Source organism: Alexandromys fortis, unplaced genomic scaffold (genome assembly GCF_014885135.2).
Source record: "Alexandromys fortis isolate MF-2015 unplaced genomic scaffold, M_Fortis_MF-2015_v1.1 scaffold_128, whole genome shotgun sequence".
NCBI classification, from domain to species: Eukaryota; Metazoa; Chordata; class Mammalia; order Rodentia; family Cricetidae; genus Alexandromys; species Alexandromys fortis.
This window is the reverse complement of record NW_026068012.1, coordinates 4,272,120-4,294,514: the sequence shown is the minus strand read 5'-3', so window position 1 is coordinate 4,294,514 and position 22,395 is coordinate 4,272,120.

Sequence of the window (22,395 nt, the reverse complement as noted above, 5' to 3'; positions counted from 1 at the left end):
TGTTCAGGTGGAGAGGGCATCAATATTCTGCCACAATTAGGAGCCCAGATTGCCATCCACAGCACAGAGGGAGGATCTGAATTCCCAATGTCTGATTACCTTGGGTGCTTTGTTCATATTCTAAGTGGGAACTGACATCTGGGTCTTAATTTAACTTTTTTCTTGTCTTAAAAAGAGAATCATTAATTCGGTCTTTAATCTTGATTCCTAGAATGTTTACACCTGGATAGAAAAAAAAAAAAAAACACAAACTGGAAGGAAAACCCAGCCAAGTGTTTGGGCCTATCCCTTCATAACTGGAGCTCCTCAGGGTCAGGTTTTTCACCTGGGCTCTGACTGTGCAGACTCCCAAAGTGGACTGCAGGCCTAGGTGGCCCCAGTAGGCTTCTACAGTGAGCTTAGAAAAGTGCCTGCCCCAGCCCTCAGGGATGGTTGCTCTGTGTTCTGGTTCAGAGGCCTGCTGCACAGTAGAAACACACTACACAGTCACACTTGCTCTCTAGCAAGGCCTGCTTGGGAGCATCACACCTCATTACGTCAGTCCTGGACCCCCACGGCAGATTGGAGAGGAGCCCACTTGCTGCCCGTCTCCTGTATCTCCATGCCAACTCCACACTCAGCTACTATCAAGAAAAAACATAATCCACATTCCCTTCAAGAGGTCGCAGAGTGCCAGGATTGCAAACTCCGTCCCTCTCAGACACATCATCCCCGGGTCCATGTGCAGCGCTTGTGCCCAAAGTGAGCAAGTTATTTTAGGGGTGGGTGTTCTCCCTCTGCCCCCCCCCCAGAACCCCATGCAGACCTGTCAGCCTGTCTCCACTCTGCCTTCCTTTTGTGCAATGGTTGAATTGTGTCGCCAAAGTCATGTTCAAGTCATAAGCCTAGTTCCAGGCAGTGAATATCTGCAAGCCAAGTCTTTATAGATATAATCAAGGTCAGATGAGGTTGCACCAAACCTGATGAATCTTACTTACTTTCAAGGATGTCCTTTTAAGATCAGAGAAGGTCATCTAGACATCCAGAGGTCCAGAGAGAATTAGACCATGTGAAGAATAGGCCAGAGATAGGAGTGATATAGCCATGGGCTACAAAATGCCATGGGGCACTGGTGTTTCAGAAGCTGGGAGTAAGAACATAAGCAAAATGCTCCTAGGAATCCCTAAAATTCTGTTATTTGGTGAGCCAATGAAATGCTGCCATCTGAAATCACCCAGTTTGAGGTCTGTTGAGACAAGAGCTCTGACAAGCTAAGATCAAGGATATATCCAGATAGACAGGAACAGCAGTGTCTACCAGTCAATGGTAGCCAAGCCTCATCCCTTTTTTTTTCTTCCCTACTTCATAAGCCACCTCTTTTGAGGATAGGGTTACAAATGGGACAAGAAGAAGGGAAGGGAAAGCCATTTGGGGGCATACCATCTGCCTAGAGAAGGAGGTGCCCCAAGTGCATTCACCGTCTGAAGGGGAGACTCACCTCAACTACAGCCATGACCTGGCATGGCAAGGGAGAGAGCCATAAGCAGAAATAAAGGAACAACTTTAGGGCTGGCTAGGTAGCTCACTCAGCAGAGTGCTTGCCATGTAAGCAAGAGGACCTAAGTTCTATCCCCAACACCTCCACTCTGGAGAGGAGACAGATGGGTCATTGGCCGGCCAGCCTAATCAAATCAGTGAGCCCTGGGTCCTAGAGAAAGAGCCCATCTCAAAAGCAGAGCAGAACAGCAACAACAAACCAATAAGGTGGGGACCAAAAGACGGCTCAGTGGGTAAAAGCATCTCCAAGCCCAATAACCTGAATTTGATCCCCAGGACCTACCTACATGATGGAGGAGAGAACTGAACCTGAAAAGTTGTCCTTTGGCAGCCTCCCTCACCCCCCACACACAGGAGAGACAGAGACAGAGAGACAGAGGAGGGATATCCACGTAGCTTTAGGGACAATGATTTCTATCTTCAACGTTGCACATGTGGGAATTGACAAACTGTGATTTGAAAGGATAACTATTGGTCACAGACTGGACAATGACGGAAATCTCTAGAAAAAGGCTGACAGAGATCTGTGTAACATGACCCAAAACCCGTTGTTTTGTGGCAGCTCTGGCATTGTGTGATGGAGCCCTGGTTTATCCCTTTAATCGCAGCCTGAGTTGCTCATCTCTGCTTCAACAGTCTGTAGAAGGCAAATACGTTGCCTCATCAGTTCACTTGTGCAGAGCCTCGTGAGTCACCCTAGGGCTTTTAAAGATGAATGGATGGTGAGCCTGCTTCTCAGGGAGATTAGTGACAAGTCACGGCCCACTTGCCAGGCCTGGCTGGAGCTGACTCAGGTGGGCCAGGGTGTGGTGGCAAGATACACAGATGACACAGGATTGCAGATGTGACTTCCTCCACGGACACATGGCCATTCATGTTGGACGGTTTCCTCACCATGTTATTTCTTTGTGTTGTGCGTAGATGCTATATAAACAGGTATATCTGATATATTCTGTTGTGGATTGAATGTGAAATGCCTGCTACCAACTCCTGTTTGAACACTGACTCCCAAACTATTCACGTGTTTCAGGAGGCTGAGGAACTAGGACAGGGAAACCTAGAATCTGAGTGCTGGGAAAGAGACAGACCGTGGATGTCAGGCTTGTGAAGTTTCAGAGGTGAACTCTGATTTGAGTAGTGACTTTTCTGTGACTGAGCATCCAATGAGAAGCAGGCTAAGGAAAGTTGCATTCTGGCTCACAGTTTGAGGACACAGACCACTGAGGCAGGGAAGGCACAGTAGTAGCAGGAGTATGAGGCAGCTGCTCATATTGCATCTGCGGTGGGGAAGCAGAGAAGGTCAATACTGATGCTCAGTTCACTTTCTCCTTCTTATTCAGCCCAGGACTACAGCCCATAGGATGGAGTCACCCACAGTTAAGATGGTTCTTCCCATTCCATTCACACTGTTCTAGAAACTCCCCCCCAGACATGCCCGGAGGCTTATCTCCTTGGTGATGCTTGCTCCTGTCAGGTTATCAATCAGTATTGATGTTCACAGACTGTGCTGCCAATTGGGTTGCAAGCCAACTACGTGACGTGCTGGCAAAGAACTTGGTTATGCTTTGTTCGTGCCTTGAAAACAGAAAGAGGCAGAATTTAAAAACAATGGGCTAATTTATTTGGTGAAAGACATTTCAAGACATCACAGCCTCCAGGCTACAGCATGGTTACTGCTAGCTACCTGTGGCAAAGTTTACAATGAAAAGTCTAATCAAAAATGGGACAGAAAGATGTGAAGAATGTGCAGTTTAGCAAAGAAAGGGGCAGAAGAGTGTTTAAAGTTTGGATTAAGCAATGTAAAAGAGGTAAGTGTCACCAAAGAGAAGTCTTCACTTCACACCAGGACAGTATCAAAGGTATCTTTAGAGCAAGATCTCACTTACTGAAGACTCCAGGGTATAAAAACACAAAATAAGTTAAAAGGGAGGTTACTAAGAAGATAGAGCCCAAAGGGCACCTTGCTCAAACACAACATCCTTTGGCTGGGCACTGACTAGGGAACGTTTCTCATGGTTTGTCTGCCCAGGCACCAGGCATCCAGAGACTGCTGCATTTGGACCCAGGGGTTGTCTGGCTATGTTAACCACATGGTGTTGGGTTTCCAGATAGCTAAAATATAAGAAGTGTGAGCTATGATTGGAACCAGTCATGCTTCAACCTTCCACATCCAAAGACCAGGCAGTTTTTAGCCATGATGCCTTCTAAATCACACAACAGTGAGCCCAAGCAAACCTTTCTTCTTTTAGGTTTTTTTTTTTTTGTTTTTTTTTTGTTTTTTTTTTTTTTAACGAGGGTCTGTCTCGTGTAACTCAGGTTGGTTTCAAACTCACTGCGTGCCCAGGATGACCTTGAAGTCCAAGCTTCCTGTCTCCACTTTCTAATGATGACCTTGGAGTCCCAGCTTCCTGTCTCCACTTTCTAATGATTTGGCGTCATGGACATGTAACACATTGTTCATGACAATCTTTAAAATCTCTAAAGGTGGAAGCCCTTCTAATTGTGAACTGGGATAGGCTTGGAAGAGAATACACAAAACAAGGCAGGAACAGAACAACCACAAAGGAGCCTCTGCATCCTCAGAGACACTCCTTGGAGGGCTCCTTCCACATGTCCTAAAGAGCCAGTGGGCTGTGGGAAGAGAACTCAGCCTCCACTGAGGGGGATGCTTTGGTGGCAGCACTAACGGGAAGGAAAGAAATCATCTGTTTGAAAAATATGAACAAAGGTGGCGGTGGAGGCAGCCAGCATCCTGCTGGACCCAGACCTCCCCTTGCATTCTGTACCTGCCTGGAGTCTGTGCACCAGGCCTGCATCCTCTCTATGGTGCGAATGTATACGGTGTCTCTGTTCAGTTACTAGCACACTCCTTGATCATTTGCAGGTTTGAGTGGTTATTAATGAGTTGCCATGAGCATGTTATGTTTATCTGACTGGGATTGTCCGAAAGCTAACTCCTGCCTCTTTTCCTCCCTCTCTGGGGTCTCTGCCTGGTGACTCATATTACTGTGGTTGTGCAGGTATACTATGGGTGACAAAACTTTTTTTTTTTTTTTAATAAGAATAGGCAGTGGGGCTTCCTAGTCCCTAGTGTGAAAGGTTGGAAGGACTGGCTGACGTTCGGATCAGCTAGAGGAGAAATACAGCGGTGGTCTCTCGTCTGAGGGTCACCAGCAGCTGAAGATTGAGACGGATCAGGGCTGATACATAAGCTAGAGGGTCTTGGAGTTTTTTTTTTCTAAAAAAAACCTTTTAAAACATTTTTGTGTGTCTTCATGTTCTATCTGCACGCATGTCTACTTATCGTGTGAGCACAGTGACTTCAGTGTGCAAACTAGATGTCACAGCTGGGCCACCACACTGGGAAGTCTTCCTCAGGAGGGAACCTCTGCCTTGGCCAGTCCCAGGTATCTGTGTATAGGGGAATGGACCACAGGGTATGGGCTTGTGAAACGTGTAGTATGTGGAATGTAGTGGGTGTGGCTGTGAAGTATGAAGTGTGCAGTGTGTGTGTGTGATAAATGTGCTTGATTTGTGAGGTAGGCGAGGTATATATGTTTATGTATATATACATGGTATATAGCATATATGTTGTGTGTGGTGCGTGCAGTGTGTGCTGTGCCATATAATGTGTGAAGTGTGAGATGTATAGTGTGTGTGTACAGTCTGTGTGGTATGTATGATGTATGAGGTATGTGTGTGGTGCGGGGGAGGTGTGTAGTATGTGAGGTGTATGAGGTATGAGTTACATGAGGTGTGAAGTGTGTGCATGGCATGTGAGGTAACATGGTGTGAGGTATGGAGTATGTGAAGGATGAGGTGTGTGGTGTGGTGTGTCAGGTGCGAGGTGTGAGGCATGTGTGGTGTGAAGTGTACGAACTGTGGGTATGTGCAGTATGTGGCATATAGCTCCACCACATGTGTGAATTGTGAGGTCTGTAGTGTGTATGTAGTATGAGGTATGTTAGGTGTATGTGGTGTGAGGTATGTGAAGTGTGTGTGAAGTAGACAGAGTGTGTGTGTGTTGTGTGCAGTGTGTGTAGTGTGTAGAATATAGCTCCATAGCATGTGGGAATTGTGAGCTGTGTAGTGTGTATGCATACAGTATATATGGTGTGTGAAGGGTGTGGTATGTGATGGATGGCCCTTTGTCCTCAGTAGCTTCCATCCATCCTCCCTGGTATCACCTGAGTTCTCTGTCTGGAACTCTCTCCTCCTGTATCCATGCTTCTTCTTCCTTCTCAGATGTCCCTGTATGTAGCTGCTATAGACAGTTTTGCGTCTGCCTGGGACATTCAAGCATAGAACATGGCCCAGGAAAGGGTGGGTGATGTCTCCACCCTAGAAACCTGATCGCTGCCCTCTTGACGGAAGTAGCAGCCCTGAAGCCGGATGGTAATGTGGTCATTTTGCACTGGTTTTTTTTTTAATCTACATCGACACAGAATAGTTTTTCAACACTTACCATCTCTAGGTTGTTATAGCTTGAGTGTGAAGTGTTCCCACAGGTGCATGTTTGATAATTCTCTTTGGGGAGGCTACGGGGCTTAGTTGGAGAAAGGAAGACACTCAGGGAAAGACTCTGAGGCCCATTTATGTATAGCCTGGCCCTGTTTCCTGCCTGTTCTGCGTCCTGTTCTGCCTAGATGTTTCATTCTCCTGTTGCTATGACTGGCTACACCCTCAAACTGTGAGTCAGAATTAGCCTCTCCTTCCTAAAGTCATCTCTTGTCAAATATTTGGTCACAGTGAGGAAGAAATATCTGATTCAGTGACCCAGAAGGTTGTACCCATTGCAGAGGGAAGAACTATGGGCTCCTGAGGGATGTGTCCTAGTGCCTAAGCTGATTCAAGCCTTTTAGGACCCTTTGGTCATTGCCACAGGCAATCTGAGTTCCTGTGAGCTTGTCCAGGCTCTTCTGTGCTTGTAATCCCTTTGCTCCTAAAAAGAGAGAGGTAGGAACAGGAGGCTCTCTGGAAGCTGGAGGCCAGCCTAGTGTACACAGAAGCAAAAACAAGGCAGAAGGTGAGGCCCAACACCCAAGTTTATCCTCCTACTGCCATAGGCATGTTAAAACACATGTATGCTCCTCACAGATGTGTTTTAAAGATTTCTGTATTCATTTTAAGGTCTAGTGTGATTGTCTGCATGTAGCATGTATGCGAGCCATGTGTGTTCAGGAGCCCACAGAGACCAGAAGAGAACACTGGATTGAGCCCTTGGAACCTGAGCTGCAGGTGTGAGCCACATGACGTAGGTACTGGGAACTCTGCAGGAATAGCGGTACTCTTAACCACTGAGCCTTTTCTCCAGCCCCAGATATATCTTTTTAAAGTTTACACAGTTTGTTCCTTTGGGTTGGTAGCAGATACTTGGTGTGTGAATGGCTCCTTATAATGCTTGCTGAAGGCCCTGCCTTGTCTCTGAAGGCCCTAGGTGGAGTGAGCCAGACCTTCCTACCCAGTGGCTCTTTACATGGTATCTACTGGAAGAGCATTCTCTGTTGCTGTTCTTTTTGTTTGAGGGCTCAGCAGTTCCACCTGGCAAGGACAGATGGAGTCCTTCGTGGTTCCTTCTGAACTCAAGTTCAGTTCCCAATGCTGCCAATTTTATGCACATCTCCTGAACTCATACTGGGTCCAGGAGGCAGTGACTGTGTCTGTCTGTGCCCACTACAGAGTTTTACTTGCTTATCTTTCTACAGTCCACTTGGTCAGTAAGATTGCTGACAATCTTTGTGAAGTCAAGGTTTTGGGTTTCCTTGTTTTGTTTTTGTTTTCATGAGACAAACTCTCTTGTAGCTCAGGTTGTTCCTGAGGTCTCCATGTAGCTGAGGATAACCTTGAACTCCTGATCTTCTTGCCTCTACCTCCTGAGTCCTGAAACTGCAGGTATGAACTATCACACCCAACTTATGTTGTGCTGTGGGTTGAACCCAGGGCTTTGCATATGCTAGGAAGGACACTATCAACTAAGCTACATCACTAGCCCTGCATGCTACATTTTGATGGCACATTTTAGCTCTGCCAGTATAAGGAATCAAGAGACCACATGCCCGATTATAGAGGCCAGGAGGCTCCACCCACACGTATCACATGCTGTGTGGGATGGCTATGCCTTTGGACAAGCTCCATGCATCTCTTCCTACCCATGGTTTATCTTGTCACATGAGCATAGGTTTCAAAGTGCTATCAATACAGAACCTAATAATCCATCTATCTCATGAGAACCTAGTCTTGAGCTAGGCATGAAGGATGAACACAAGATGTGCTGTTGATGGATAGATTAAATGAATGAATAAATAAAATCCACTGGTTGACTCATGCCAAATGAAAGGAAAACCAAGGAAGCGTCCATTCTGCAGCGCCATGGACACCCATAAAGTCTTCCAGCATGTTAATGCCAAAGGCAGGCATGTGTGCAGCAGAAGAGGCCTGCCTCTTCCTTTTCTGGAACCCATGTCTCACAGGGCCCCCTGCCTCTCATCCCAGGGTGTTAGGCAGCATGAAGCCCTGCTGGGTTGCCTGGGCTTGTTTCCAGGCCAGTCAACAATCTTCCCACACTGACTCCAGGATCCCATCCTGGCAGCTGCATCAAAGCTCTGTCTAGCCCCCGGGGCTAAAGTTGCTGGAGGTGGCCACACATTCCTGTGGGTCTTGGCAGGGAGGTGTTCTACAGAGTGCAGGTGAGGAGTCTGAAGGCTGCAAGATGCATTCTGAACCTGTGTGCAGGGCTGTGGATACTGTTAGCTTTGGCGGTCAGTGTCTATTGGCACTACTTCTGAGCAATGAGGTTTATACTTCCCACCTGCCCTCCTCAACCATCTCTAGAGAATACCTTCAAGACATGTTTGGCTGAACTTTTGTCACTATTTGGGAAGTTATGGAAAGCAGATCTGAGCAGCACAACTCAAAATTGTACTTTAGGACTGCTTTTGCTAAAGCAAAAGAAAATGCCCTGTATTGTTGCAAAGCCCACAATGAGAAATGATGATGTCACCTTCCTGGATGGCCAGGGATTCTATGTATATGTTTACAAATGAGCAAGAGAAGTCCATTGCCTATCCTGCTACACTTGTGGCCGTATATGTCTGTCTTCCGAACAACTCTTTCTGGTGTTGAAGATGTGGCTACCTAGCTAAGATGAGGGTAGGGCTCCCTCCTCTGGAAGCTGTGGATCTGAACCAAGGTGGCTATTCCTGCTCAAGTTCAGCCAGATTCCACCCAGCAATCAGAACAGTGACCCTGTCCTTCCACTTGGGGTGTGGCATTGCTGCTACATCTTTTTTTTTTCTGATATCAAATGGACACTTTCATTATTTTTATTAGTAACTTTTCCAATTGGTGCAATACAGTACATGAGCAACTTTCAGGAGAATTTAATCTACTTCATGGTCAAAGGCTTGATCAAACCATTGTGGTGGTTTGATCAAGAATAGACCCATAGGCTCGTGGATTTGAATGCTTGGTTTTCAGTTGGTGGACTATTTAGAAAGAATTAAGAGATGATGTGTCCTTGTTGGAGGAGGTGTGATAAATAGATATATGGTATATATATATATATATATATATGGCTTCTCAACAAAACAAATTCTGTGATATATGACAAATAATTTCTCTTATCACTTGAATTTGCAGGGTTTCTCTCTGCTACATCTTTCTAACCCATAACAAGTATGTGACGAAGGCCAGTTGCTAGGCTGCATCTGGTTGTCTCCAGAGCTTATGTTTGCTGCCAAATCTGAAGGAGTGAGAAGCTACCTGGGAGGGCTTTTGTCTCCACGTGTTGCTGACCTTCCTGCCTAGGATCAAGGCCCACAAGCCTACAATATCCCTTGGACACAGAATTCAGTCTTATCTCTACCATCCAGTACCTACACTCCCGTAGCCAGCAGCTTACTGCGAGACGGTGCCGTCTTAGACTGAATCTGTGCTCCTGTAGCGGAAAGTGTTTTATTGAACTTCCTTCATTTCTAACAAAAACTGGAGGCCATTTAAAAATTAAGGTGCTATAAAATACAATGTAATAAAAACCAAGGACTAAAGCTTAACTCACACGGGACAAATGTGGCCGTCCCTAAGAAGAAGAAGCCATCTGGTATCATCACCAGATGGCTCAGAACTGTGTTCCAGTAACCAGCGCTACTGCTTGGGAGAAGCAGCCATAGGTGATGGAGAAATAAAAGATCTCACTTGAGAGACTTGTTAATCAGGATGAGTAAGAATTAGCGGCTTTATTTTTGAAACTGTGTGGAATGGGTGTGCTTCTTGCTTTGGAATAGTCTGTTCAGGAAATGGGAGCTGCTTCCTCTTGTAGCTGGTGGAGCCTCAGTCTACTTCACACTCTGCAGAAAGTCAGGCTGGGAAGGGAAGGGAGCCATTACTTTTCGAGGCACACTTGCAATACTGATGAGAGTCATTAAAAATAACCAATGTAGATAAACTTAGAAGTCAGATGTATCTCTGAAATGCTCCTGCTGTGCCTGACCTACTTCACCTGTGTGCGGAGTTTGAATTACTCCAACAACAGCTTTTGCAGCTCAGTGTTTATTCAGAAGGCTGTTGAGCATGCAAGCAGGAGCTTCACTTTAACACCACCTCCCCAAAGATTAATAGAGAAAAGAAGTGGGTGCCCAAAGATAGGGAAGTAACATCTCTGGTGTTCTGAGCGCAAATCAGCTGTCCTCATGGTTGTTCATAAGATTCACACTCAGAACATGGCAGTGTGATCTCAGTGGGAGGAATATATTTAACAACATCAACTCTTGATGTTGAATAGGTCACTATCAGACACCTGCCAGGCCCAAGGAAAGGGTTGGTGGTTTCAAGAAAATGGCCTTCAACTCCTGAGAAGTAACCCAGGTAACCCAGCCATTTTATTGTCTTGATCAGTAGGACAGAGGTGTCACCCACAGCAGATCTGTGGGAGACTAATGGCAGACCACTAGCTATACGACATCCGAAGCTGGTGATTTTTAAGAGTAACCAAAACGACAAGGGTTGGGGTGGTAGCTGGGTGGGAGAGTGTTGCCTAGCATGCAAGAAGCTGTGGGTTCAGTCCCCAGAACCATGGAAACAAGTGACTATAAGCCAGTGTAGAGACCAGAGAAATAGAATAGAGGTTAGAACAGAGGACCTGAGTTTAGTTCCCAGCACCCACGCCAGTTGGTTCACAACTGCCTGTAACTCTAGCTCCAGGGGACTCATCCCCTATGGCCTCCTCAGGCACCTGCATACACCATGTATACACTTGATACATATGCAACTGAGAGGCAGAGGCAGGCGGATCTCTGTGAGTTCGAGACCAGCCTGATCTACAGAGCTAGTTCCAGGACAGGCTCCAAAGCCACAGAGAAACCCTGTCTCGAAAAACCAAAAAATAAATAAATAAATAAATAAATAAATAAAATAAAATTCTAAAAAAAAAATTAAAAAAAAAAGAAATAAAAGCAAGTGCAGCTAGGGAGTTTATCCAGAGTCTACTGTTGGACTTCAGAGATATTTCTACAAGTCCCAGCTGAAATTCATTCCAACACAAGACGTGTGAGCCATTTCTTCCCCACAAGCCCATTCTGACCAATAGGACTATTCTTAGAATCCTTTTCAAGAAGGGCTGGGGACAGCATACCGTCATTGTGTGTTTTACCGTGGCTCCCTCCTCTAAGCATGAGACCCACTGTTTTCTTGAGGCTCCTGACATGCCGTTTTTTTTTTTTTTTTTTGCCAGCAATGACTCCACTTTTCAAGCTGGTTACCCACCTCTGGGAACACCCCAGACCTACCACAGGAGTACAGCTCTGTTCATTTCCACGTAGGGCATCAACCCCTTTAGGAAACATGGGATTTAAATCACCTTGCATCTTGCAGCCCCTCCTTCACCTACAATGGTCTCCAAAGAAATGGCCACAAACTTCTACCTTCAAAACACCATCAGAGATTCCTCAATGCTTTTTGGTCTTGGTGCTATGATTAAGGAGAGCTGTCAATTTGTCATTACTCAAGCCACACCCGTAGGAGAGGAGACAGGTGCATGTTCCCTGCTGGCCAGAAGGTGTCAGCTTCTTATTTCTGCTCTGCTATTGGCGTGGGAGACAACTGCTCTACCACTGATTCACACCCGCGGCTCTCCTTTTACTTTTTGTTTTTAAGATAGCATCTCTCCAAGTTGTCAGGTCCAGCCTTGAATTGATGCTGTGGTTCCCAGAATCTAAACTCTCATTCCTCTTGCCTCCAGCTCCTGAGTAGCCAAGACCACAGGTCAGCACGCACTACAAGATGCTGCTCAGCTGCACTTTGCAATAGAAAACCAAAGTTCCCTCCAGTTGCTGCCCTCAAGGATCTCCTCCTGCAGATGAAGACATCTCCAGTGTGCAGGTGAGAGCTGACTGCCTCAGCCTACTTCGGTGTCTGAGCACGCGATCATGTCACCTCGTGCCACCATCCATATACAGCACTGATAGCATCCGGGGAAGAAATGAGCGGCTAGATTTGGAGGAAGTCTTCACCCTGCTACGTCATGCCTTTTCTGGCCTCTCTGTTTACTGGCTTTCTTGGTGTCTAGGGTCACCCCAGTATCCTCCATGAGTTTGGATATATGCACAGCTACCGTCCTTGCCTGCAGGGAAACTGAGTCCAATGGCAATGACATATACAAGGACAACTCATGAGCACCTCAGGAAAATGCTTGCGGAAGGGTACCTCCCACATACCTCAGGCTTCAGGAGACTTTTTGGAAGAGGCCACAGTGACAGAGGATAAAATATGGGTCAGAAGGGGAGAGTACATGAGGGTTTGCTGGCCAGCTACATCCTGGCTGGACAGGTATTCCAGAGACCAACAGGAAGTAGATAAAGAAAAAGAGATGAACCCTCAGTATGGTTAGGTACTGGGGATTTGTCTGGAACCAAAGTGGGTGGAGTTGGACTCCTATATGAATATGAACTTTCTCTATAGCCATTGTCAGGGCATATGGGCAGGTAGGTAGCATCCTGAAATGGTGGCAAGGAAGGCTTGGCTTCACTGGACTGTGGGGCTAAAGGAGACAGCCTTTGAAACTTGACAAAGCTCTCGTCTGTCTGACCATGGAGGTGGCCTGGGAATGAAACCATAGCTAGGTAGGGGCCAGGCCTGTTCCAATAGTTTCATGGTCACCTGCAGTAAGAAGAGGGCCAGGAGCATCCACGGGGGCCGGGCTCAGCTCCTGCTATGCGAAGTGGGATGCTGCCTGGACCCTCACAGGAAGTCTTCAGTAGACAGGGAAGACGGCTCAGTAGTGAGACCTAGGACAGGGACTGATGGAGTGAGTGGAAGGCCTGCAAGTCCCTTCCAGGAGGCTGAATGGCCTTTACTTCCAGCCTCCACCTCCTTGATGCCAGCCCCGCCTAAATATACCACCCAAGGTAACTTGAAGTTCACATTGCCTCTTTCCTCTGCTTCTAGAGGGGCCTGCAATGCCAACGCTAGCCAAATAAGGCTGTAAACAGGTAGCTTCCAATACAGAGCTGGGTTTTCTTGCAGTTGTGGATGTGGGAAATCTGAGACCACAGTGGATTTGGTTCTTGTTCCTCTCTCACTGCTGTGTTGCTCTCAGTGTCCCTGGCTTGGAGAAATACCACACTAGTCTTTGTCTCCTCTGCACACAGCCTCTCTGCGCACTTTCTGTCTGACCTCACTTCAGTCTGACGTCATCTAGTATCGACCCCATCCTATTTCCAGATGAGGTCACCTCCACAGGCACAGGGGTTAGGACACGAGCCTGCATGGTGGGACAGGAGCAGCACTTACCTCTCTGCACCTGTGTAGCCATTTGCCAAATCAAGAAAGTTTCCTTGGAGAAAGGAAAGCCATCCCTGAGATGGTGAGGGGGTGAGCTGTGAAACAACAGCGTCTCTGTTGTCCTTAACTGCAGACAGCAAGAAACCCCAAGTCTCTTGACTCCTACTCTTGTGGGACCCAACTGCTGGCTTACGGAGGAGCCAGCTGCTGTTTTGCCTGGGGCCACCATTCCACACTGGGGAGGGGCTGAGCTAGGTACACAGGGAGAGGTGTGGTAAGTCTCTGCTGGAGATCACCAGTCTAACTTTGATTCTTGTGGACCCCACAGCAGGCTGCCAGCCCCGTCTCTAATAAGGGGTCACATGGCACCCCCCTCAAGGGTTGTGGAGGGTTAAGTGGCAATGCTCTGGTTCTCAAGAACAAACACATAACTTTGTGCTGTTCTTGGCTTGGCTCTGCTCATTTGCAACTTCAGTAAGCAATACCTTTGGGATCCCTTTCAGGTATTTGAAGCTATTTGTCACCTGTCCAAACATTTATGCAGCCTCTCTAAACCAAGAGGTAGAGTTTTCCTTGCACCCCTGGGAAGCACCTTAGTCCCCAAAGCTCTGGGTGAACTCCAAGGTGGGCATTCCAATCAGGGTCTGGACAGTGGCACAATGACCCCTGCTGGGTTCAATGGATGGCTGTCATTGTCAATATTTTTTAGTATAAAACTGATACGTCATTGCATTGCCATCAAAAGATTCTAAAACTTTCCTTTAAGAAATCAGGATCACGGTAAGAAGAGAGTAAGGGGAAAGATGGCCTAGGCTGTCTGGTTAGGTAGTTTAGGGAAGGTGGAAGTCCTGAACCACCTTGCCAGATTCTGCATGGGAGGTGTGAGGAGAGGCCATATTTGAACCTACAGCCTGGAGGGAGGTTGGAATAGACATGGCAAGGCCCAGGCTGGAGCTGGAATGGTGCTTGTAGGGATGCCTGCTTCAACCTCACTACTGAGACCTTAAAGGAGGTGAATTTCTCTCCCTCTAATTCTGTCACCCCAGGAGTCCTGCCCACTGTAGCTTGGGTTAAGAGGCAGAGGCAGGAGGATTACAAGTTTGAAGATATCCAGGACTATGTAGCAAACAACACTATCAACAAGCAAACAACCCATCCCATAGTCTTCTGAATGGGGTCTGTTGAGACAAAACAGCACTAGCTCCAAAACAAGAGCCCAATGTGAGTGACCAAAGCCAGTAGCCACGGGTCCAGGCCCTGAATGACATGGTTAAGTGGACCTTCATTGTCACAGAACAAAAGATAATCATAAATCAGCATATTCAGCAAATGCATTGGTGGGGACATCAGGAAATGGGTTACAGAAAGGAAGGAAATCTCTGTTATGGGTCTCAGATATTATCTGATGACATCCTTAATATATCCCAAAAATTTAACTGGTGGTTCAAAGATCAGACACAGAGGCTGGTGATACGTGACCATGGAAGGGACTAGAGATAGCCCAAAATAATTTTTGATTGTTTTTGTTGTTGTTTGTTTGTTTTTCCAACACAATTTTTCTCTGTGTAACAGCTCTGGCTGTCTTGGAACTTGCTTTGTAGACTACAGCAATTTATACCCTTAGAAATACCCTGATTTTTTTTTAATACTAAAAGTAATTTATTTAAACTCTAGCTTTTATTGGCCAGTTCAATTCTATAATTATAATTGTGTTGTAATTATAATACCACACATGGAGTTGTTTAAATTCTAATGTTAGAGAAGATTTTTTTAAACATCCAAATTATTAAGAGTCTTGTAGCTAATAATTTCATCTGTCCTATGATTTTGGTAGAAGCTACAGTAAACAGCTCAGGAGAGTAAATGGACAGCCACATTACAGAAGAAATAAGATTTACATGTTATTATTTTAAGTTTCTGACTAACAAAATTGTCTTTTCTTCATGAAGCAAATATTTCTAGTAACAAAAGTAGGGATGAAAGCTAGACTCTTGAGAAATAAGGATATTACAGTTTTCTTACCTTGCAAGAAAGGGAGTAGAGTCCCAATAAACGTTGCTCTGTATTATACTTCTTATCGGCAAAATATGGCTATTTTGATAGGTGTCAAATCTAGCTGTGCTAGGTGCATCTTTTTATGACTTATTTTATGTGCAGTGGTGTTTTTCCTGCATGAGCATCTATGTGAGAGTGTTGAATCCCCTGGAACTGGAGTTATAGACAGTTGTGAGCTACCATGTGGGTGCTAGGACTTGAACCCAGGCTCTCTGTTCTGGAAGAGCTGTCAGTGCTCTTAACCACTGAGCGTTCTCTCCAGCTGGTGCATCATGAACACTCATTTAACTTGGAAATGTGAACTACCGAAGTCACTGCTGTGTTACCCATGCCTTGTGTGAGGGCTTTGTGGGTTCCAGACTTTGACACAAGTATATATGTATTTACATCAACATTCCTCACAGTATAAGGGAAGGAAGCTCATCCCACCCATAGTTCCTCCTTTTAGAGATAGATGCTCCTTTTAGCATGTCCTCTGCTGTGGATTCTTGGCCAGGTTTTCACCTCCTCCAACACTCCAGTCCCCAAGTAGGGTCTGAAAGCTCTGTGCCAAGCCGGGACCCTGGTTGGCTGCTCTAGGGAAAGGCGAATGCTCCCATCCACAAACCACTACCACAACATGCTGGCTCGGGCTGTTGCACAATATTTTGTCTTGTGGGTTCTGAGCTATTATTGGAGGTGTACCTCTGTGGCATTATGCAACAGCCATGTAGAAAGGGTTAGTGACCCCTTCGAGATGCCACAGCCTGGCAGAGTACTTGTAACCCCAGCCAATGGTGCTCTTGTGTGGTCTTCTCTCCCACTGCCATGGGTCCCTTACCAGGCAGGGCTCAATGTTCTCTGGACAAAAGACAGATGCAGGCCTGTGCTTGAGGCCCAGGGGTCATGACCACATGACTTGAATACTTTATGTATCAAGTCCCAAGCCAGGGGACATTTTAGTGTGAAGAAGAGGGGAGAAATAAGGACAGAAGAAAGGGAAAGTACAATAATAACACCATGGAATTCTGAGGATGGGGGGATAGACTGTTGAGGGGAGATAGACTGAAATACACAGCCTAGCTGTTTAATGTTGGTTCCTGGCCCGGCACAACCCCATGCCTGCATGTTATCCTTATTCCTGCGTTTTTGGGAGGAAAGGGCACTCAGGCATGAAGTGAGCATCTTGAGGCCACACAGCCAGCGATGACAGAGCTGAGACTTGAACCCAAAGAGTCATCCTCCTGACTCTTAAGTTACAGCGGGAAAGGTGGAACATTTGCTGCAGATTGGAGCTTGTTTCTCCCCCCCACCCTGAGAGAGAGAGAGAGAGAGAGAGAGAGAGAGAGAGAGAGAGAGATTGAGAGAGCCAGGCTAGAGTCTAGACCAGCTGAGGAGAACCTTCACAGTGCACAGTGGTCAAACTAACTGTGTACTGGCTACTTTTATGCCAACCTGACATGCACAGGAGGGTGCTTCAGTTGGGAAATTGTCTCCATAAGATCAGGTTGTAGGCAACCTCATAGGATATTTTCATAATTAGTGATTGATGGGGGAAAGCCCAGCTCATTATGGTTGGTGCCATTCTTGGGCTGGTGGTGGTCCTGGGAAAGCATGCTGAGCAAGCCATGAGGAGCAAGCCAGAAAACAGCAACCCTACAAGGCCTCTGCATTGGCTCCAACCTCCAGGCTTCTGCCTTGCTTGTGTTCCTGTCCTGACTTCCTTTGATGATGAACTGTGATATGGGAGGTGTAAGCTGAACCTCCTTGAGTTTCTTTGGACAAGGTGTTTCATCAGAGCAATGGTAATCCTAACTAAGATAAGCCCTCTTGCATGGATCTATTTCATGGATCACAGTGTTTTTCTATTTTAAAGCAAATATGTAACACTCCTCCAAATTCTATGGTCTTCAAGGATGAGATAGAAGTCTTTGTGACATTTTAAACCTTGAGGAGGCAGCACAGGACCACAGATGCTGAGTGTGATTGTCAGTCTGCTTTGCACAGTGGTTTACACTCTGCCCAGGTCTTGGGACTTTCACAAGATGTCCAGTGAATGTCTAAGGCAGAGCTGAGGTGCAAACGAGGAAACACTTCTTATGCTTATTTTCAGATTGTTTGTCAAATATTCAGGTTAGCTACTCCTCAGATGCCTCAGATGCTTGCCTGGTCTCATACCTGCTGGACAAGATGAAATACCAAACCTATGACCTAGCTGCCAGCACCCTCATGTGCTTGGGCCTGGGGGGAGGCAGGGCATCATGGAAGCATATGGCAGGAAACTGCTCACCTCATGGCCAGAATGTACAAAAGAGAGGATGGAGTACCACAATTCCCTCCCTCTAGACCCTACCTCCTGAAGGTTCCACCACCTCCTGACCACTCCAAGATGAAGGCCAAATCTGAGCTCAAGTCTGTGGAGCATAGTCCAGACCCTAACCCCTGCAGGACTTAAGACAACACAAGTGTCTGCTCTCAGCTCTTGAGGCCAGAGCATGAAATCCTTTTACCAGGGCTGTTTTCATGAATGTCCCTCCCCAACTCAGGGTGAAGCTTAAATTAGCATCACACAGTACTAAAGGTGAGGCTTTAAACAGACATCATGGACTAATCCCTGGGTTAGTTATCATGGGAGTGGGTTGGTAATCTTGGGAATGGGTTGGCTATAATGGGAGTGGATTAGTTGTTATGGATTAAGGTTGATTATTGATGAAATGGATTAGTTGTCATCAGAATGGGTTAGTTATCATGGGAATGAGATGGTTATCATGGGAGAAGGTTGGTAATCACAGGAGTGGGTTAGTTATGGGAGTGGATCCCCGACAGACAGGATGAGTCCAGCTGACTTTATTTCTTTGCATGCCACTCACTTGCCCTCTTCCATGTTATGATGTAACACAAAGGCCTTCATCAACATGCCTTCCCTGGATCCTGAGTGTTCAACCCTCAGGCTGTGAGTTAAGCCTGTTTCTACCATGTATGGTTGCCGGACTGTGAGGCTCCAGCAGCAGCAGCAACAGCATGCAGCCAACACCCATCCCAGCTTCTTCCTGTCTCCAGGTGCTTTTTGAAAGCTTTGGTACTGATGAACATTCTGGTGCTGGCTTCTGACTCTATGTAACCGTCTCCTGATGTATTCCAGCCCTAACGTTTTCTTTTGAGGGGTATCAGTCATACTGTGTTAACTCATACATTTTCCAGCCTGGCCTCTGTTCCCTTAACTATATCTATAAATGTCCTTTCTCCAAATGAGTCCATAGGCACATGTGTACGGTGTTCCTTCAGTGCACCACAGGACTTAGTGAATGAGCACTGAGGCAGAGTGCACTAGTGCTCTGGGCTGGCAGGGTCTGTGAAGGGTCTACATTTAAGCTTTGTACATGGGGAGTCACAGTGCATGGTGGTCACAGCTGGAAATCATAAACTATTCAATGTTCCTTGACTGGGACAATGTGGAGGTGCCTGGATTTTATCCAGAGGGGAAACTGAGGTAGGCAGTTGAGCCTTAGGACTCATGGTAGTGTTTGGTGTTTGGTGACTGGACCTCCCTGATACTCAAGGCATGTTCAACCTGTGGTATATAGGCCACAAGCATACTAAGCTATAGATGCCACTCAACAAAACATTGCAAACTTACTTAATATATTATAAGAATGTTTTGTGATTTTTTTTGGTAACTCCATTGTATGGTTCTTAAGGGTGACCTTTATAGACAGCATCTGTCAATGTCAAAGGGTTGGACACGCCTGCCAGGGTGTAGACTATCTTAGAAGCAATCAGAACAGGAGTCCACAAGAGTGTGGGTGGCTATAATCTCCAATGCTGGCTCAGGGTCAAACCTTTTCCATAGGGCTGGGGGAAGGGCACTGAAATTTTACCCTACCAAACTCTGTGCTTACATCTGATTGCTTTTGTTGATTGTGTTGTTGCCCTTGCTGTGTGGGTTAGGCTTGTATCAAACTTGCGGCTATCCTCCTGCCTCTGCCTCTCAAGTGCTGGGCCTCCAGACTAGGTGAAGACCCCTAGGCCCAGGTGATTTGCTTTGCTTCAAGTTGTTCCTCACTATCTAAGAGAAAATAATTTTGTTTTTTAATATTCATTTTTAAACTGGGTGTGATGGTGCAAGCCTTTAATCCCAGCACTAGGGAGGCAGAGGCAGGTGGAGCTCTGAATTTGAGGCCAGTCTGATCTACAGAGTGAGTTTCAGGACAGCCAGGGCTACACAGAGAAACTCTTTCTTGGAAAATGAAAATAAAGATTTATTTTTAATTGTGTACATGCATGTTTCAGTACAAGAGCTCGTGTTTGTGTGTGTGTGTGTGTGTGTGTGTGTGTGTGTGAGAGAGAGAGAGAGAGAGAGAGAGAGAGAGAGAGAGAGAGAGAGAGACCAACAGAGGCCAGAAGAATCCCTGCACTGAAGTTACAGGTAGTTGTGAGCCACCACATGAGTTCTGGAAACTATATTTGGGTCCTCTGGAAGAGCAGGCGGTGCTCTTAACTGCTAAGACATTGCTTCAATCCTAGCAAATGATTTTAAATAACGAAATACTGTAAACTATGTCAGGGACCTGGGACTGGTAGATGATTGTGTTGGGGCTCAGAATATATAACCCAAATAAGGCTCCTGAGCAGCAGACACAGACAACTGGGAAAACATCAGGAGAAGGAGGTCCAGGCTTTGATGACCCTCCTTCCCCTCTGGCAGAGCCCCGGGGTGCACCAGAGGAATGGTGCAGGGGACACAGGCTGTCTGAGTGCACAGCCTCAATCCTCCCATGCACCCCGTCATCGCTATAATCTTTTCATTTCTCTAAGTCATTCGTTGCTGAATCAAACTCGGCATGACGTCACAGATACTCTGGCCTTTACATCTTCATTTCCAAAGGTCAAAGCTGGCTAAGTAGGAAAGAAAACTTGGTATGTGAGCTTGAGGACCCGAGTGTGTATTCCAGGTACCCCCCTGCCCCCGTGTGTGATGTGTATGTGTGTGTGTGTCATTGTCTTCTCCTCTGTCACTCTTTCTCCTCTAGAATTTAAGGTGCTTTGACATTTCTTTGTGATAGGGCTGATTTGCTTTGGTTTTGCTTTTCTCCTTTAGACTGGTTGAAGCCAGAAGGAGAGAGGGCTTACTGACTTTCTCAAAGGCATACCTTCAACTTTCAAGACACTCCCAGGGCCAGTCAGTTAAGCTTATCTGAGAGTCTTTACCTGGTGGTGGGAGCCTGTTCTTTGAAAAGTTTCTCTGCCCCAGTGTCAACAGCAACTCTTAGTCACAGCGTAAATTATTAACCAGTTCTATAGAAAAGGGCACGGAGCACACACCGCACACCTACCAGCACCAGCCGGTGGCTCACTAAGTGTTGGCCTGGGGGGCTGTGTCAGGCAAGACACTTTACAATCTAGAAAGACTCAGATTTCAAAGCAGGTTCTTAACACCTATTGTCCATTCGATCAAGAAATCCTGCAGTTCAGGAAAGGCCCTTCTTGAGGATAGAAAAATCCAGTATCAGCTAGTCCTTTCTGTCCGCAGTAGCTTTGTTTTCCTTTAAGGTGGCTGCCTTCTCCTGTCTTTGTGCTAATTATCAACCAGCATTAGGTATCACCTGGTAGGATAGAAATGGTCCAAGCACGTCACAGCCCTCCTCCCGTTGCTAGGCAATGACTCCTTCACCTGAGATGGACAAAATGGGTCAGGAGAGATTCCAGAAAGAAGCCTCTATTTGAGGTTAGTGTAGTGGCCCCTGGGAAGGAGACAGGACAGGGGAGCCTCTCTTGGGATCACCCTCTCAAGTGACTTCTTTGTTCTTTCTTCTTCTTAGTCCTCAATTCAATGTGCTTGACAATGGCAACCCTGGGTGTGGCTCAGTGTGTGTTACCTAGTACTGTCCCCTGAGAGGAATTCTGCCCCATCTACTGGCTCATCATTCAGCCTTCACCTCATTACATAGGTGATTGCTCAGACTGCTCAACTTGATGCTCCCAGTCTCAGTAACAAAAGCTTTCGAGTGTTTGCATTCAAGTTTAGATGCTCCTTCGGCGGTGCTGAGGTCAGCATCTTGCACCATTCAAGAGACCTAGCACAGGAAGGACACGGGAAACACAGTCAGTCTTTGGTTACACAAATCTTGTCTGAATGCCAGTCCTGCTGTTTACTGACCAAGCCACAGTGGGCACTTAAAACGTGTTGGCGTCTTTGTTTTCTCTTGTTTTAAAAAGTAGGCACTTTCTCCTAGGAAACAGCCCAACAGAAGCACAAGCTGCACAACAAGCATGCTTATATAGGCTGTAACTACAGTAACAAAAAGAAACAATGAAAAGAAACAAAATGAATATTGTTGATAGGTCAATGGGAGTCTGGGAAGATGGTTCGGCAAATAAGGCCCTTGATGTGCATGCCCCTAGCCCGAGTTTGATCCTCAGATTCTGCATGGCCATACACAAAAAAGAAAGGTAATGTTTCAAAGGTTGAATGATATTATTTTGGCAGAACAAGGCTGCCAGGCAGTGGTGGAACACACCTTTAATCCCAGCACTCAGGAGACAGAGGCAGGCAGATCTCTGTGAGTTTGAGGTCAGCCTGGTCTACAGAGTGAGTTCCAGGAACACCAGGGCTACACAGAGAAACTCAGTCTCTAAAAACAACAACAACAAAAAAAACCCAAACAAATAAACAAAAAGCAACAATAGCAAAAAAGAACAAGGCAGAGCTGGAGAAGTGACTCAGTGGTTAAGAGTGTATATTGCTCTTCCAAAAGACCAGAGTTAGATTCCCCATACCCACGTGAAGCAAGCAACTCATAACTGTTCCAGGGAATTGCGGATCTCTGGCCTCATCCGGTGAGTGTGTGCACACACAATTTTATTTATTTATTTTAGTTTTTAGAGATAGGGTTTCTCTGTGTGTCCTTGGCTGTCCTGGAACACCCTCTGTAGACCAGGTTGACATTGAACTCACAGAAATCCACCTGCCTCTGGCTCCAGAGTGCTGGGATTAAAGGCCTGTGCCACCACAGCCTGGCTACACACCCACACTATTTAAAATAAATAATT